Source organism: Sceloporus undulatus, chromosome 1 (assembly GCF_019175285.1).
Source record: "Sceloporus undulatus isolate JIND9_A2432 ecotype Alabama chromosome 1, SceUnd_v1.1, whole genome shotgun sequence".
NCBI lineage: Eukaryota > Metazoa > Chordata > Lepidosauria > Squamata > Phrynosomatidae > Sceloporus > Sceloporus undulatus.
This window is the reverse complement of record NC_056522.1, coordinates 341515143-341531059: the sequence shown is the minus strand read 5'-3', so window position 1 is coordinate 341531059 and position 15917 is coordinate 341515143. Positions and strand designations below refer to the sequence as shown.

Sequence of the window (15917 nt, the reverse complement as noted above, 5' to 3'; positions counted from 1 at the left end):
TCTTCAGGGAGTCTGTAACCCAAGTCTGATGACGTCCTCTCCTGCCATTGTGTTCCTGTTACTCAGAATTTTTTTCCACTCACATTGAACTTCAAGGTAAAAATTTAATCTTTCCAGGGTTCATTGTAATATTTTTGGGTTTTTTTTCAGTCATTTTTATTTTTATTTATTTAATATATATTCCACCTTTCCCCGGCATGGGAACCAACAGGGCTTACTTACATTAAATCTTTGTAAAGGAAATCAGTCTCTAATGCAGTAAAATAAACTGTATGCAAAATTTCTGTTGTAAAAATTCTGTATGTTTCTATGTGTTTTTCTGGGGAGAGAAAACCCATAGGTTTTATCAGATTCTCAAAGGGCTCCATAAAACAAAAAAGATGCAGAACTACAGACCTAATTGGAGCTTCCTTGGGTCTGGGGGAAAAACAGTAACCAGTACATGATGAAACAAAGGAGCCTTCACATATGCTGACTTCTCCCCAGCAATTGAATTCTTAATGATTAAAAATAAAATAAAATCCAGCACATCACCTCTCAAAATCCAGACTGCTTACAACTGGATCCTTTGAGAACTGCATTCTTCATGCACTTGTCAAATTTATGGTGCTGCTAAGCACTCTCGTTTTAATGCTGTGTCATCTCTGAGTAAAATCTAATTATTGCAGAGCATTCCAGGCAAGTTCACAGATCAGCATGTGCTCATAGCTATGAGATCATTCCAGTTGCAACTACAGGAAATCTCACAGAATAACAAAAAGCCATCATCATCATCCATACTGTAAGGGGGAAAAGCATAGCAATATCAGACCTAAAATTTTGTATTATAGATATAATGCTTGTGGCAGGAGGGGGTAGCTCTTAGGAAACACATTCTCAATTAGTGGCAGGGCAGGCAACCAGAATTGCTCCAAATGCCTTGGACCATCTTTAGTGTTCTATGCAAAGCAGTGTTGGCAGCTCTACTAGAGCTGTGGGCTCTTGGCCAGTCTAGCATTCCTGAATCCAGGCATGAGGAACATATAGACTTCCAGATGTTGGACTGCAACACTCATGATCCTCCATCCTTGTCTTCATCATTGGCTGGGGCTTATGGGAATTGCAGTCCAATAATTGCTGGAGAGCTATACTACTGTTTTAAATTACATACCTTCTTTCCATAAAAGAAACCCAGTTCCAAATAGATCACAATATATAGTATATGGAAAGTGTGGTGCAGTGGTTTGAGTGTTGGACTCTGGAGACCAGGGTTTGATTACTAGCTTGGCCATGAAACCCACTAGATGACCTTGGGCAAGTCATAGTTTTTCAGCCTTAAGGGAAGCCAATGGCAAGCCCCTCTGAAGAAACTTGCCAAGAAAACCCCATAATCAGTTCCTTAGATTGCCATAAACCAGAAATGACTTGAAGGCACACAACAATAAGAACAACAAGTACAATGAATATGGAAAAGACAACTTTACTCACAAGGCAAAAAGGTCTGAAACTGATTATTATGAATCTTCATGTGTGAACATTATTTTTTTAAGTCAAAAAAGGGAACAAGATGAAGTTTAGACTAGCAATACAGGTTTACAGCATAAACTCAGCCACTCCTCTTTTATTTTCTCTCTCTCTCTCGCTTACACACACACAACAGATAACAATGGCGGACAACAAAAGAGATGACATATCAGAGTTAAAAAGGTTAAAATCATTATCCTGAATACACTGGGGAAATTAGGAGGCTCAGAGTTACATTGAGCAGTTGAAATAATATGGAGCTCCATAAAAGAAAAGCAAAATCTGAAAGGGGATATATTTTTATAATTATATGATTTTTATTATTATGCAACCTCTTACCTAACGCTTTCCCATGACCTAAGCACTGTTTTTCAACCTGGAACCTTCCAGACATTTTGGACTACAATTTAACTTGCATGCTATTTGGAGATGGATCATATAGTCCAAAACATCTGGAGGTTACAGATTGGAAAAGGTTAGTGGAATTCTAGATTCCTGGTCAAAAAGCTTTAAAGAAAGGTTTAACCCACTTATGAGCTTATACCCACACACACCCACCTTCAAGTCACCTGTCAGCTTCAGGCGACCCTCTTAATTTCATAGGAGCTGCATCTGCTCTGTAGAAATAATCCAGTTTGCCACCACTTTAACTGCCATGGTTCAATGCTATGAAATTCTGGGAATTGTAGCTCGTTGTGGCACCAGAGCTCTCTGACAAAGAAGGTTAAATGTCTCACAAAACTAGTTCCCAGAATTCCACAGCATTGAGCAATGGCAGTTAAAAGTGATGTCAAACTGGATTATTTCTGTAGTGTGGATGCAGGCAGGGTTTTCTTAGGCAAGGAATACAAAAAGGTGGTTTTGCCAGCAACTTCAACACATACATCAATATCTATATATATATTAACCAGCTCTAGCTAAGAGGAGAGTTTCTCAGGGGAAACAATAGGTCTGAGCGAAGAACATTTGCAAGGGAAGACCATCTCAGCAGGAGCACCTTTAGTAGTGGCTGAGTGCATCCCAAGCAGAAATCTTCTTACATCCACAAAGCAATTCCTGTCTTGTCAGTTTCACTCCACATCCCCACCAATTTTCATTTTTTAAAAAGTTGCTCCAAATGCCTGCTGAAAAAACTAGCACCACTGGGGCTTGGATAAGAACTTTTGGGCAAGTCAAAGAACTGAATGCTTCAAAGTGCCTACTATAATTGCCTGTGTGGAGGCTTGCAAGGGTATATATACATTGGAAGGTATGTTTTCAAAGCAGCCCCCTGCCTACAAGCAGTAGCTTTTGTTTCTCTGCTTCCATCATGAATTTGAAAAGTATAACTATACTTGTCTTGGGGCTAAGTGCTCTTCAACAGGCTATACATTCTCTTAGAATAATTAGGAGTCAATTAGTCCTAATTGTTTATGTGGGATGCAAAGGAGCTGAGCAGTTCTACTTAGCCTCCATAAAATAGTAATGAACAGCAACACAAACTTTCTTCCTCAAATTGCAATTGCCCACATTCCTTTCATCACAGCCCTGTTACAGGAGGTTCATGCAGGTGCAGTTATACAAATGAAGGGCTGGAAGGACAACTGTAAAATTCCCTGGTTCATTCCGCTGAAAAAAGTGAGATGTAAAATTTTTCACAAAATGCTTTTCAGCCATTTAAAAAATCTTTCCATAATAATAAATCTTAAGCATCCCTAATGGGCCTAAATACCCTAAAGGCATCAGAGATAGGGTGGAGTCTCCTTCTTTGGAGGTTTTTAAGAAGAGGATGGATGGCAATCTGTCTGGAATGCTTTGACCTTATATTCCTGCATGGCAGGGGAATTGATAGCAGTGGTGATATCTTCCAGCTCTATGGTTCTATGATTTTTATGAAAGTGAACAGTTCTTTTAAAGTTCAAATTAAAATCCTGAGTGGATTCTCTACCCCACTGACACTGGAGTCACAAGCTGTCACTGCATTTGGGACACTGAAGAAAACACAATGGTAAGTGAATGGTAGCTGCCAGAACTCAGTACTCTTGGGAAGAGAAAGGAGAAGACAGCTGTCAACCAGAATTTGGAGACTTTATTTTTTAAAAATGGCAAATTGGTTAATCCTTCTGCCAACAGTTACCATACTGGCTGGGGAATTCTGGAACTTGTAGTCCAAAAAGTAACATTTCCATGCTCTGATGTCAACACATCAGAATCCTAGCACTAGCAACTATCAAAGGATACTGTCTGTTTATAATGGAGCTGGCAATTCCCCTCCTCAATAGGGAAACTGTGTGAGGGGGACAGATTAAACAAGCACAATAACACATGCGCAGGTTGCAACGGTTGTACAAATGTATTTCTGGGACTCTTTCTAACTGTATAGCACAGGGATGTTTCAGTATATCTTGCACATAAAACTATCTGCATGGGATGAATTTTTTCCATTAATATAGTTTGGATGAACCCCATTATCTTTCCCCCTTACTGGGCACTTAGAGCATGTAATTTCAATCCCTATTATTTGTTAAACATTGTCTGGAGGACTGCTTGATTTCCCCCTCCCTTGAGTCTACAGTTTAAATCTTTCTAATTCTCTATCCTATTTCACAGGCAGAGTTGGAAATCTTATATGATGGCGAACGGAGGGAATTTTCCTGAGTAAAAATTGATGTTGGACAGAATCTAGAAAAACAGGGTGCTACTTCAGCTCATGTTAGATCACTGGATCATACAGTACTTTAAAATTTATGGCTGACAGTGGCTAGCAACCTTTGTGTCAGAGTCTTTCACACTACACAATTACAGTGGACCCTTGGTATCTGCTGGGGTTTGGTTCCAGGACCACCCATGGATACCAAAATCAGTGGATATCCAAGTCCCATTAAATAAAATGGCACAGTAAAATGGTGTCCCTTATATAACATGGCAAAATAAAGGTTTGCTTATTGGAATTTGTATATTTTAAAAATATTTTCAAACCATGGATGCTTGAATACGTGGATAAAAAATCCATGGATATGGAGGGCTCACTATATAGTACTATGATTCCACTTTAACTGTCATGATTCCATTCTTTGCACTTTAGGGTGGGTTATAGAGAATTTTTAGCCCTCTAAAGCTCTAGCACTTCCCAAATCTACACACTCCAGGATTGCATACATGGCAGTCAAAGTAGATTATAGCACTATAAAACCAGGAATTAATACCAACAAATTCCTCTGATGAGTTCCCTATAAAATGAGAGTAGGGAATATTTCTCCTCCAGATGTTTTGGTGCACAACTCTCGTCATCATAGCCAACAGTGTGAGATTATGTAAGGTGTAGTCCAAAACCTCTGAAGAGCTAAAGTTTCCACACATGGGAATGGAGTCAGCAGTACAGAACAGATAACATCAATGTGAACACAGTACAATACTTTAATATCATTGTAGCACTTTCTATGCACCTGCTAGTTCTCAAATTTGCAAGATATATCATGTTGCAGAAAGAGAAGACTCTCCTGCCCATGATGGACTTTCTCCATCATTAAGCTCTTAGACCACACGTTGCCAACCTGCACTTCACAAGCCATACTGTGCCACCAGAAGACTTCAGAGTGGCTTGCCATGAGGGTCCAAGATAACATTGTCCACACCTGCTTAAAACTACACCCCTACCTGCACACCTTTCATCATCTGAATCAGGGACAGCTGTAGCTCAGTAATAGAGCAGCTACTCTTCATACAAATAGTTGCAGGTCCACGTATCTCTGGGTATGGCTAGGAAGTTTTCCTATCTGAAGTTCTGGCAAGTTGCTGCCAGTCAACACAATACATACTGAGCTTTGATAGACCTGCTGTAGTTAAACTGCCTATATTCCCCAGGACAGAGTGTTGGTGAATACTAAAAGGGTCCTCTAGTTCTCTAGTCAAAAAATGGTGTGACCTCCAACAGAGACAAAATTCTTGTTTTTGAGATTAAACGTTCCCCACCATTGCAACAATGGATCTAGGCCTTGGTAGAAAGAATTTAATATAAATCTAAATATTATTATGCACTCAAAGATAATCAGTCCCTCCCAACAAAGAGCTTGTATTCTAACTCCCTGATTGTGAATAAATATGAAGCAGCAGAGTTTGGAATAAACTTTCTGGACATGCTGGAAATCCTAAGTGCATAAAGATGTGGTGCCCTAAACTGACATTTCCCCCTGCAAATTTACCCCACCCATCTCAAAACCTAGTAATGGCCACATACCTGATGGGAATAGCTGGGCAATCCAAAACACAAACAGTAACGTTATTACGTGTAACTGAGGAGGGCAGAACAATTCTTAGGTCCTGGTTAGCGAAAGGCTTTGTGAATGCGATTCGCTCTCTGTCTCGGGCAGGTCTTGAAAAAGTTCCCAGAATCAGCCTTGGAGCCTCTTCTCAGCATAGAGCAGGAGGAGCAGCAACAGCAGCAGCTGTGCCCTAAGACCTCTAGAGACAGAAGAAGGAAAATGCTGTCAGTACATCTGAGGCAGCTATGGTGTATACGCAGCTGATGATGCATGAAGAATTGGCCACTTTCCCTCCTCCTTGCCTTTTTGGACTCAGCGAACAAGCAAAGAATGGGATGGGTCAGCAGTCTGGAAAGAGCTTCTTCCATCTCTAATTGCCATGAGTAACCTTGCTCTCAAAGAAGCAGAGGCCCCAGAGAAGAAGCCCCTGGTGAATGCATGACTGGCATCATTCTCAGTCCCTTCAGTTGGGCTCCCCCAACCCCCTGCCAGCAAACACAAGCAGATTTCTCCAGGTTATGCCTTTCATGCATCATGCTCGGCTGGAACAGAGTAAGAATGCGTGGGAGGAAATCTTTTACACACACACACTTTACGCACCCTATCCTCCTGTCACTGCAGTAATTCATCAACTCTATCCAATTCAGCACTCACTGTATCATTGTTCCCATAGCAGGAAGCTTGCTGGGTCACAATTTTCAAGCAACAAGGAGGGAAGGACAGAGGTGGGGTGGGATATTCCTTGATCCCAACTAGGAACAATCAAGTGTCACAACAACCAAAGATTCACTGCTACACTGAAATGCCAGAAGGGATTGGTCCTGCTATGTAGCATTCTGTCTAGTTAGAAAAAGCCTGCAAATTATGATGATATTCTTCTGAGACAGCAACCTGAGCACAAGGCCAATATGGGGGATGAGTTGACTTCAGTTCTGCACTGTACACATTTGTAGATGGGAAGGAATGGGCTGGGGTGTAAATGAACTGGAACCAGAAACTCTTCAATGTTTCTCTCTTCACTTTCTTCACTCAGTTGACCTTCAGATGCTATTTCACAACTGTCTCCTTGCAACAATTCTCCATGACTACACATAAAGACTCTGCAACCTCACACCTTTGTTAAGTAACACAGATCATTCATAGGTCACTGTCTTTGTCTAGGGAACCATGGACTCCACCCACTAGAGATAAAAACACTATCTCATGAGGCTACTTATCTCAGTATGAACAAGAAGTTAAAAAACAACAACAACCTTGGTCTTTAACACCAAACTTCCAGGTGTTTCCAGATTAACCCCCCTTTTCTCTAGTTACTGATAGCTCCTGTCAATTCCATGAAAGACAGCTCGCCTCAAGTACTTGATTTTTAATTAATCTTAATCAGTGTCTTATATTGTGTTGTTTTATTTTGATATGTCCTTTAGGACAGCGAGGGAGGTGGGGGAAAAGGGATTGTGCTGAATTTTAAATGTATAATGTATTTTACTGTTAGTTTTGTTTCTCTTTGTAACCCACCTCAATCCGCAGGGAGAGGCAGGATATAAATAAAATTATTATTAAAAATATTATTATTTCCTAGCAACCTTGCTATATAACAGGAGTGCAGCTTTGCAACTCCCAGATTAAAGAGCACTTCACTTAATTTTGGCATATTTACTGTGTTTACACCACCATTTTTTCTGCTGCAAAAGGCAAAGGGGAGCTGTGTTATCTTGAAATATGCAGAAAGAACCCACCGGGGAACCATGGCAGTCTCAGTTCTCAGACACAAGTACATTCAGTAGGTCCTCCACATTCGCTGGGGTTAAGGGCACAGGACCTCTGTGAAAGTGGGAAAACCATGAATTAAAAAAATACTACTTTTTTAACCTGAGAGAACACTGCACTAGGAATCTCTAGGTCCTCTAGCACAACTCTATGGTCAACTTCCAGCAGATGTTCTCTGGAGGACACGAAAGAAAGAAAGAAAGAAAGAATTGAATTAATTATAAAAAGGTAGTCAACATGAAATTCCAGTATGCCGCACTGCACGCCGCCCAACCAACTGCATGGCGGGTGACATCACACTGCGCAGAAAAGCCATGGTTGCACCAGAAAGGGTGCCGTTTCCACAGAACAAAAAGAAAATGGTGCGTGCAGTTGTTGTATCCATAACCCAGGGCTTCCAGGGATGGCATGGTGCCACTTCTTAACGGCAGTCTGCTGAGCCCCCCTAGTTTCCTCCTTATCTCTTGACTGCAGTCCCCATTCTGATCAATGTTTGATCCAAGGCTCAGGAACTCCTTAACTATTTTGATTTCCTCATTGTCTAGGTTGTATCTAAGTAAATCCTCTGTGATCATTATTTTTGGGTTATTTTTATGTTCAGCAGTAAGTCTGCTTTTGTAATTTCTTTTTGATCTTCCTTAGCTGTTATTTCAGGTCTGTAATGCTTTCTGATAGTAGTATGGTATCTTTCATAGATCTTAGACAGTTGATGTTCTTTCCCCCTATCCTCACTTCTCTTTCTTATGTGTCCGAGCTTGCTCTTCATGTAATGTTTTCTGCATACAAGTTAGGGAGGGGTATTTAGAATTCTCAGCCAGAGAGCTCTAGTTCCTCATCAAACTATAAACCACAGGATTTCACAGAATGCAGCCATGGCAGTTAAAGAGAAATTACAGTACTATACTCTAATTGTGTAGTGTGAAAGGTTCCCATGCCTTAGCAATAATACCTTAATATTGCTTATACTGCATAATCCATCTCCAAACTACTGAGCACACATTATTTAATCAGACGGCTCTCCATAGCAGGGACTGGTTGTTTGTTAAGAAATGAACAATTCAACACTGAAGCCAAACACAATTAGCAGATTACTTTCCTGCAGAACACTAGATCAAGGACGAAGAGAAAAATGGAAAAGTATGCGGCAAAGGGTATGAGGCAGGCATATGCTTTGCCTTGGGGTACATAGGAAAATGGTATGGCTAGAGGCCATGCTGAAAAAGACCGCAGGAGTTATGAAATTTCCAATAAAGGAGAAGGAACAGTCATTCATCCCCACATGTTGCTTGCTAGAGTCACAGCTGATCTCCAGCAGCCAAGCTTCCTAGTGGCTGATGTGCAGAGCCTACTGTCTGTCCCTTTTCTTGCGTGGGTGGGTGACTATGTAGGCTAACTAGCAAGCATCAAACAGAATCTCTCGCTTCTTCCAGCTTCACTCTATAAGCAGAGGCAGCTTGGCTTTTTAAAACAGGCAGACAGCAAAAACATCCCTGTCAATGAAAGAAACAGAGAGGAGAAGAAACCTTCAAAAAATGGAAGAGGAGGAAAAATGCAAGGGGCATAAGCATAAATAAATAATTAAAGCAATGTCCACAACTAGAGTTGTGAAAACACAAGGAAAAAACAACCATCAGAAAATGTAGGGAAAATTTTTTTTCTGTTGTATTTTCCTGAAGCCTCTTCTCCTCCCCCCAGACACCCCCCCCCCAAAATATGGAATGAAAACACACACACACACACACACACACACACACACACACACACTGATTAATAAAGTATTTACAAGGTATTCATATATTTATTCCCTTCTCCAAAACACTGTTCACTAAAGCCCTTAAGGCCTAACTGATTCACTCCAAAATGTCTGTGCATGTGGTTTTAAATTAACCTTCTTAATCTGTTTTTAACTTGTCAACCTGTTTCATATGGTTTTAGTCTATTTAAATTATTGTTATTGCCTTAAATTGTTTTAATCTGTTTATATTGATTTTACTTGCATGCTACCCTGCGACCTCATAATATAGGGCAGGATAGAAATACTGTATGTTAATAAATAATAAGTGGGAGAGAGTATGAGTAAAGCCCTGAAAAGAAAATGATCTATAGATGTAGTTCTCACAGAAGTAGCTGTGCTAGTCTCTTGTGGCATAAAAAGGAGGAAGGGGAGGAAAAAGTGTAATGTGGAAATAACTTTTAGACTGAATTTTATTTTCATATGAGCTTTTGTGGATATAAACCTACTTCTTTGGATACAACACCAAGTAGTATTAAGACTTCGGGTATAAAGCATATTTATACAGTTGTGAAAGTGGGAATGAAAAAGATGCAAATCATATCCTTTGCCTTAAAATTTCAAAGGGTTGAGTAACATGATACAGGTCTTTCAGATCTTTGCAACAATCAGTTACTATTGATGTGTGTAAGTCACCTCCCAAAAGTCACATTTCCTAGGGTTCAAAACAAGGAATCTTTCCAAAGAGAACCTTTTGAACCCTGAGAAACTCACTTTGCAGATAACTTGAAGACACATACACACATTGGGATAAAGGTAGGCTTTCTAGGTAAAGGAGTTCCAAAACCTAGGTGCTACTACCAAGAAGACTCTGCCCATCAAAATCCCACTGCTTCTGATGAGCTAATCCAATGCGTTTGACATTTTGCCACACAAAAGAAACTCTGTGGGAAGAAGATCTGCCAGGATTAAAAAACATCTGCCAATTTCCACAGTATAGTTAATATTTTCAGATAGGGCATTCTGCTCAGGATTTTTTTCTTGCAAATTCTATCACAAATCTATATTGCAACAATGTTTTTCTTGTGCATTCCTCCATAGCCATTCTTGCTTCTCCCTGCAATCCACTCCCCACATGACAGACTTTTACTGTTGTGCTTACAGCATCACTGTTTCTGCTCTAAGGGGAATACACAGTGCTCAGGTTTATTAGGCATCAACTATTTCCCAGCAGCATCAGCAAGACTTGAAAGTAACATTGAGGCTTGAGGTTTTCACTCTGAGAGCAGCCTTAGTAATGCTTATTAATGTATGATGCTTAGCAGCTTACGTTCTCCTACTGCCTTTGCAAAACAGCTCCTTCCAAAGCAGAAATATTATTGCAGATCATTGTGGGCTTTTCCAAAGGAAGGTTTGAGAAGCATTATGAAATGCTCTACTAATGTAAGGGTTATGAAGAATCCAGACAATGTCTAAAACCAGCACATCTGCTGCAGGAGGGTCCTCTCTTTGCTCCAGCTGATGTCTGGGTGCAGGGAAACTCTTTGTGCTTGACAGACACACATTTCTCAAGTACTGCTTCATCTGTTGCAATTTCTCATCTTCTGAAGAAAAGCATGGGCATCCATTTTGTTGTGTGTGTGGACATGGTTTTAATGTTAGGATTTCAATCTCTGTTTTCATTTTTATTGTCAAGTTTAGCTGATCTTGTTTTCATTTTTTAGAGCCACCTGGGTGCCCATACCAGGAGAAAGGTGGCATATAAATGGAATAAATAAATACCATATATTCTCAACTATAAGTTGACCCTCATGTATAAGTTGTGGGCAAGTTTTGGGGCCAAAATTATGGATTTTGCTATGACCTATAAGTCGAGGGTAAAATTTAGGGGCACAAAGCAAAAGATCTAAAGGATGAAGCAAAGAAAAACAATGCCAATGAACTAATAAAATTCCAGCAGACTTAAGATTGGATGGATGAGAGAGTAGAGGGGGTCAGTGCTTTACATATTATACTCTTGCTTTTCACCAGGGGATGGTTTCTTCTTTTAAATAAGAGTTAAGATATAGTACGTACATTGACTTGTGGATAAGTTGAGGCAGTTTTTGGGGGTCAATTTTTGACCTAAATTTCTAGACTTATACATGAGTATATACAGTATGATAAATAATGATAAATTAATATGCTAGCTATATTAAAAGATTAAAAGTTAAATGGTGATATGATAACCTTGTTTAAATATTTGAAGGAGTGTCATTTTGAGACTGGAGCAAGCTCATTTTCTCCTTCTCCAGAGAATAGGACCCAGAGCAATGGATGCAAACTACAGCAAAAGCAATTCCCTCTCAACTTCTTGACAGTAAGGGCTGTTCGACAGTGGAACACACTCCCTTGGAGTGTGGTGGAGTCTCCTTCTTTGGAAGTTTCTAAACAGTGGCTGGATGGCCATCTCTTGGGGGTGCTTTGATTGTGAGTTCCTGCATGGCAGGGGATTGGAGTGGATAGTCTTTGTGGTCTCTTCCAACTCTATGATTCTATGAAAACAGCTGAAAGGATGTCATGTAGATAGAATGAACTTGTTTATTTCCTGTTCCAGAGACTAGAACATGAACCAACCAAGTCAAACTACAAGAAAAGAGATTCCACCTAAATATTAAACAAGAGGTCAGATAGGCATCTTTCAAGAGTGCTTTAATGCACATTCTTGCATGGCAGGAGGCTGGAACAGATGGCCCTTGCAGATCTTTTCAGCTCTGTGATTCTGTCTGTTTCATGGCTAGAGATAAGCTTTTTCTGACCCCCTCCTGCTATAATCTCTGATCATTGGCCAAAGGGAAGACTACTGAGGAATGGATGGTGGAAGCAAGGCTATCTCTACACAGGTATAGTTGTATCCACTGCACTGGTTTAAAATACTAAAAAAACACGTTGAGGATGCATTTACACTGTAGAAATAATGTAGATTGAGAGAGCTTTAAGTGCTGTAGCTCCAGCCTATGGAACCCTGAGATCTGCGGTTTTACAAGGAAGTTAGCCTTCTCTGCCAACGAGTGCTGGTGCCTCCCAAAACTACAAGTCCCAGGATTCTGTAAGATGGTGCCATGGCAGTTAAAGTAGTGTCAAACTGCACTACTTCTACAATGTAGATGCACACATTATCACAGAACATAGAATCAATAAGTTGGAAGGAGACTCCAAGGGATAACCAGTCCAGCCCTCTGCTATGCAGAAATACACAACTGAAGCACTTCTGAGATATCATCATCCATACTCTTGGAAAACTTCCAAGGATGGAGAGTCCACTATTCTCTGAAGCAGACTATTCCACTTTTGAACAGCTCTTGCCATTATGAAGTTCTTCCTGATGGTGGCAATTTTCTTCTAGTAATTTGGATCTATTGGTCCATTTCCTAATCTCTGGAGAAGGAGAAATCAAGCCTTCTTGTGTTTGTACCTTATGAGAAGATTTATTAAATTTATATCCTATTGTTCTTTCAACAAAGGTACACAATGAACTCTCTCAGACTTACAATTCAGGTTGCTTTTGGGTCCCCTGGTATTTTTGGAGTTCAACTCCCAGGGTTTCTAGGAGTCAGAGTACTGGGGATGCACAGGTTAGGAAACCATGCTATAGGGCACGCAAGAAGTACTATCTCCATAGTCCTTGGTCAGCCTGTCCCCTCCAAAAGGAACATTTTCTGGGCTATGTTGTAGTGAAGTTTTGACTGGGTAACCAAAAGAAGGTGTGTGCAAGAAAGAAGCGGTATCCTTGTCTAGTTTTGGTTTTCACCCCCCCCCCCCATTAAAAAGTTCCATTGGCTCTTCTGCCCATCTGTGCTTTAGAACAAGGGTGGGTGACTTATGACCTTCCACATGTTGTTGGACTCTAACTTCCATGGTTCCTTACAACTGGCTATGCTGGCTAGGGCTGTTGAGATGTGCCATGCAGCAAGATTAGGGGATTCATGAAGTAGCTTCCACTGCAGTAACAGGAATGCATCCTACTCATGAAAATGCTTAGGTATTGTTTGTTGATGAAATAGCTAGCCATAACTAGATGGAGGGTCTAGCTGTGCTCATGTTCTGTTAATAGGCTTTTCATAGGGAACTGTTTGGCCATTGTAGGAATTAAATGTACAGGGGTTCCCTTGGTCTGATCCACTCTTCAAGAATCAGTCACACTCCAAGTAAAGGCATGCAGCTTGGAGGTAGATGGGTCCTTGTTAGATTGGGCCTTATTATTGATGCTCAGAGATTTTCTGTGGCTTTTCACAACTGTAAACAGCTTTGTTGCCAAAGGAGACCTGCCTAGAGTATTCCTGTCTCCCCAAGTGATGTGGCTGACATTTCTTTTTCTCTGTCACAGCATTTTCAATGTGAAATGGCCTTTCCCTGATTTTCAGCAGGTGCCATTTTAAAACAATGCTATATATTTCAAATTTTAATAGGATCTCAGAGCTTTTACTGGGACGTTACATTTAGCATTTTATTGCTTGATGCTGTTTCTATTATTTTCACGACACTTCTTGTAGAAAACTTGTTTTAATTGTTATCGTTTTGATATCTGATGTAGATTTTCCATTCTTTTTTGTTGCACTGCAATTCCCACAAACTTCTGCCAGTATTAATAATGATAAGAGATTATAGCAATTGCAGCCACATAATATCTGGAATTTCTGAGCCCATGGATTCCCCATCCATTTTTTTTTTAAAAAAATCTCTGATTGTAACACCAAACTAACCCTTAGCAGGACTAAGAGATGGTGTCTCTGGGATAGCCTGGACTTTTTGCCAGCTTGTGGTAGCTAACTATGTGACATCCCAGGAAGATTAACAGAGACCCAAGTCCCACCTCTTTCATCCTAATGCAATTGAAGAGAGAGTAATGAACTCACATTATAGTCTTATAAGTTCTTTCCCACTCATTTCAGTATGAGCCCTCTAACATGGAAACCAGCCCAACATCTTTCATTATAGTAGCATAGTATGCAGTGGGTTTAACACAGCAATACCTGTAGTATGCATGATGTTACAGAGGTACTGGGATGCAAGTTGGGTCTAGGTTAATGGTTCCCAATCTTTGGTCCTTCAGCTGTTTTGGACTTTGGCTCCCATAATTCCCGACTGTTGGCCAAGTTGACTGTGTGTAAGATCCAACAACCTTCACCAGTAACCAACAACAGCAACTTGCTTAAAAGCAGTGAAGTTTATTGATATATAGATGAAAAGTGGTCAGACAGACTTCTTAGAGAACTCTGAAAGCCAAGCCTCAAACATCAGGTTAAAAGTACTCCTTTTTTCCTCTCCCGCCTTCTACTGCCCACAGTTACCCCTCCTGCTTGCTTCCCAGGCTAGCTGGCTTGAGAAACCAGGTTGACCTTGGACAAGGTCTGCAGATGTCTCCGACTAATTAAACAGTGCATTCCAAACCTATGCAGCTATCCCGCCAAAGCATCCCATCCCCCCTTAGCAAGCAATTCCCCCCTTAGCAAGCAAGCTGGAAGAACTACGTCTAAAGCAATTACAACAATAATATGAACAGAAACTAAAGTGAATGTGAATATTGGTCAGTAATTGGCTTTGGAGTTCTGACACTGTGTCTGTACTGCAGCCACTCACTCACAAACTGCAAGGTTGTGAGTTCAGTCCCAGCCAGGGGTTCAGGTTCAACTCAGCCTTGCATCCTTCCAAGGTCACTTGAATGAGTACTCAGCTTGTTGGGGGCAATTGGCTTACACTTGCAAACTGCTTAGAGAGTGCTTAAATGCACTGATAAGTGATATAGAAATGTCCTTGCTTTTGCTATTGCTTCTGGGATCTGAAGTCCAAAACAAATGGAGGACCAAAGGTTGGGAGTCACTGGTCTAGTCTGAAGGATCATATTTTCCCATATCAACCAGTCCAAACTTATAAGATTTTCGCAGCAGGTGCTTCTCTCAGTAGCAATACCTTCACAGGTATGTTAGGTGGGAATGTGGGAGAGGGCCTTCACTGTGATTGCTCCTAGACTCCCTTCCTAAAGTGACTTAGGAACTCCTTTCCTAAGGCAACTGAGCTGGTTCCCTCCTTGCCATTATCTACTGAAGATTTTCTATTCCAACAGCTGTTTGGGAATGTATTTTTTTTATAACAGATTTTCTGTTTTAGCATTGTGCTGCTTTAATTTATGCATCTAAAGTAATGCTTTATATGGTTTTAATTTAACCAGGATTCAAATCTCCACTTGGCCAATAGAATCCCACTGGGTGACCTTGGGCAAGTCACAGCCTCTCAGCCTTGGATGAATGCAATGGCAAACCCTCTGTGAGCAAATCTTGCCAAGAAATCCCTGTGATAGATTTGCCTTAGGGTTAACGTAATCTTGAAGGCATATAACAGCAACAGTGATTTTAACTGTATAGACAGTTTAAAGTTATTTTAACCTTAACTTTTTCTATGGTTTTAGCTATATGTGGTTTTCTCTGTATAATTTTTATTCTGTAAACTGCATTGAGTCCCAAACTAACTGACTAATATAGAAGCAATTCAAGTAATTTACCCTTCCATGCTGGTTCAAGAATCTTTGCTGCCTAAAGACAATGTGATGCCTCCCTTCCATACATGTACCGAATCTCACTGAACAAGAAGTTCAGTCTTATTTCAACATTGTTGGGGGGACACAGCATCCTCTATTG

General features: G+C 40.5%; 1 protein-coding gene across 1 annotated transcript in view; it reads right to left on the bottom strand.

Annotated features, from left to right (window-relative positions):
- The window catches only part of TMEM63C (transmembrane protein 63C), a 120739-nt gene that overhangs the window by 85220 nt on the left and 19602 nt on the right, over window positions 1-15917 (bottom strand). Inside the window, exon 2 of the mRNA XM_042443438.1 lies at window positions 5720-5943. The gene's annotated coding sequence lies outside the window, so the exon portion shown is untranslated. The remainder of the gene's footprint in view (window positions 1-5719; window positions 5944-15917) is intronic.